Below are 3,709 nucleotides of genomic sequence, written 5' to 3'. Positions count from 1 at the left end.
ATTCCTGAAATACCTGCAGGGGGAGGAGGCTTCTGATAGGGAACTGGAGGTCCTGAGGAATAAGCCAGTAAAAGTTCAGTTGTCACTATTGATGGGACCTCATTCATACTCATAAGCTAGCTGAGAACTAGGGAAATTCAACTTTCACGATGTGCATATGAATTGTATAGGTATCTATTCAATGTGTATATTTTAATATATATATGAATTATGTATAACAATTGTGTATATGTGTCTGCATATCATCTAATAAGTAGGCTGAAAAGCTCCCCCCAATTTTAGGCAATTATTGTTTTAAATAGTTACCCTTATCTTTGGAGTAGAAAATTCAACAGTTTCCCATAACAATAATTTCCAGGAATCCACAAACGAGCAAAGTCAGGAATTTTTCCTAATATTCAATCCAAAGTTACCCTCTGTCATTTAAGACATATTTGCTCTGGTCTTTAAAAAACAATAGGAGACTTCAGCTCTGTGACTCTTACTTTGGGTTTCCCTCTGTGCTTTTTCTCACATTTGTCTTTTTTAACTTTCCATCCTGGTCACCAAGCTCCCCCATACTTGCACAGCACATTACAACTCTCTAATATTTTCCATGTATGCTCATTTTCATTCTGGATTCTTATATTTTCCTCTATATATTCATGTAAACTTGGCATCTTTAATTCAAGTACCTGGCACACAACAGGCCCCTAAGAAATGTTGGCTCAATCAAATGTTCTGTATTAATTGTTTCTACTGCTTAGTTCTGCCAAACTCTCTGACACTCAGCATGCTCTTCCTGGAGAAATGGCACAAGACTAGGATTTCATTCTCCTATTGGCAAAAGGGACAAAATGTACCAGTTTCTCGCCTGAATGAAAGTCCAATTCTCCTAATTCTGCATCATTTGGGTTATTACCCCTGGCTGGAGATCCCCTGGGTGCCCCTGATTAGCCAATAACAAAAAGCCCTCCAAAATCCAGACAGTTTACCGAGTCTGCTCAAATCAGGTCTGTTGGTTTATGATTCCTGAAGGGGTTTAATAAAAAGGAAACTCCTTCATTTTTGAAATGGTAACACAAGCACATGGTAAGCAATTCGAACAGTACACTGAAAAATAAGTCTTCCTTTTAGCTCTGTCATGCATTTCCCTTACCAACCACCATAGCTGGTTTCTTGTGTATCCTTCTGATATTATGCCCTCTCTTAACATAAAGGGCCCCATAACTTAAACTGGAGTCTGGCACACTATTGCCCACAGGCCAAAGCTGGCCCGCCACCTGGTTTTGTAAAGCCTGTGAGCTAAGAATGGTTTTACATTTTCAAATAGTTGGGAAAAAATCAGAAGAAAAATATTTCATGACATGTGAAAATTACATGAAATTCACATTTAAGTGTTTATAAATAAAGTTGTATTGGCCCACAGCCACATCCATTTGTTTCTGGACTATCTATGGCTTCTTTCTCAGTGGCAGAGTTGAGTAGTTGCAACACACACTGTATGACCCACAAAGCCAAGATTTACCATCTAGCCTTTGCAGAAAAAGTTTAATTCCTGCCTTAAACAAATAACAGAAGAAATTTAAAAAAAAATCAAAGTAACATCATAGGTAAACTATGAATAACTGTAATGAGTACCTTGGAGATATAAATCAACTTAATTGTATACATCCCATGATAATAGGGTCTTCTTTACCTCTTAACAGCTCCTTCCTGGGTTTGGCAGCTTTAGCCTTAATTGCCTTAAGTGATTTAAATGAGCACCTACTCTGTCCCAAGCATTTGGCAAGCGTTTCCACTTATGTTATTTCTTTCATGAGGGTTACTTCTGTGTCCTTTCTCTAATACTCTTCACCCTCTTTTTAGGGGAAGAAATGCAATAGGAGAATAACACCCTGCAAGTTCTAAGGAAGATCTTAGCTCTGGAGTCTTTTTCTCCCCTTTGAATCCTCCCTTTCATATAAGGAGTCATTTTGTAGGTTCAGAATAAGCAATGGGTATTCTCTACTCTAGTGGCCTTTGAATTTTTTTCGTTTCCCCCCTAAACGAAGTTTTAAAAAACACTATGCTCCCTCAACACATTTTTGGGTTGACATCTAAAGTTTTTCACTGAAAAATAAAATAGTTGCAAAAGATGTAATTTCTGACATATTGCAAATATTGGCATTTTTACATGTCATTACATTACTCAGATCTATTCAATTAAATCTAAATACCACAGCACCTTAATATCCTTCTTCATCCTTCTAAGAAATACAAGAAAATGGTTTTTAAAATTTGGAAACATTTTTAACCATTCCTGTCCTTTTTTGAGTTCCCATTTCATTCCACTTCACTGCAGAATTTTACCCTAATGTAGCACATTTTAATGGTTGAATGTCTATTATTGATCATTCTATCATACTTTTCTATGACTAAATTTTGTATATAAATTTGGATTTTAAAAATTTCCAATGACTTTAAGATTTTAAGTGTTTAGATAAAAATTTTTCTGGATTAAGTTTATTATTAGCTATCATTATTAATGCTTATTAGACTTTCTCTACAAATAGGGTGGTTCACTCTCTCCCATGCCACAGCCCGAGAGGAGAAAGCAGTTTGGTATGGAGGAAAGAGCGTGCAGACAGAAGACAGGATTATTGGGCAACAGCCCTAGCCAGCACTGGCAGAGCACACGCAGTAGGGGAAGAACACCTTCTTAGAAATACGGGTAAAGGTTCTGATTAAATAATGAACTTTGAGCAACTGCAGACAGAGAGCCTAAGAATTCTCTGGAGTTAGTAATAAAAGCCCAGCTAGCAGGAAGCCATCATTTCTATTCAGGTGAATTCATGTATGTGTTAACACACAAAGTATTAAGTTTGGAATCAGAGCAGATAAAGAAAAATACCTTCTCTAACTTCATGCACTGTTTTCCTGAAAATTTGTTAAAATTTATTTTCCGAATGAAAGTATTTTTAAAATAAAAGGGTCATTGCAGAAAATTCAGACAATACAGAAAAGCATTTACAAAATGCCAGGTGGCATTCTGTAATTTTGTTCCAATTTACACTCCCACCAACAGTGGATAAGAGTGCCTGTCTCACAACTTCATTGGCGTTACCTACTCCCACTTTCAACAATCTTTTCTAATTTGCCAGTGACAAATCCTATCTCACTGTATTAAATTGCATTTCCTTGAATATGAGTGAAATTGAAAAAAAATTTTTATATTGTCTATATGTGAGTTTCTTTCCATTTTTTATGTCCTTTGCCATTTTTCTATGGAAGTGTTCTTTTTTTTAAATTGACTTAGAGGACTTCTTTTTATATTGAGTGTATTAGCATTCTGGTATATTTACTACAAACATTTTCATTTGTCTTTTAATTATCTTTACTTGAAAAGATTTGTGTTGTATGTAGTTAAATATATTAGAATTTTTTAAAGCTTACTTTTATTGCTTTTTATTTTTAGTTTTTAGTACAGGGTGAATTTTGTCAGAATTGCTTGTTAAATACTTTTCCCCTTTCCCATTGATTTATAATTTTTCTTTTATTGATACTGAATTTAGTTTTCCATTGATCATACAGTTACATCTGTTTCAACATCATGTTTTCCTGTTATTGTTCATTCTTTTTCAACATTTTCTAAGGTATTCTCACCTTCTCATTCTCTGTGATAAACTGTCACATCTTGTACCACATTAAAAAAAAAAGTTTCTTTGGGAGTTTGATATGGTACCAAACC

This window comes from Lipotes vexillifer, unplaced genomic scaffold (genome assembly GCF_000442215.2).
Source record: "Lipotes vexillifer unplaced genomic scaffold, Lipotes_vexillifer_v1.1 scaffold141, whole genome shotgun sequence".
Taxonomy (NCBI): Eukaryota; Metazoa; Chordata; class Mammalia; order Artiodactyla; family Lipotidae; genus Lipotes; species Lipotes vexillifer.
This window is presented reverse-complemented; position numbering follows the sequence as displayed.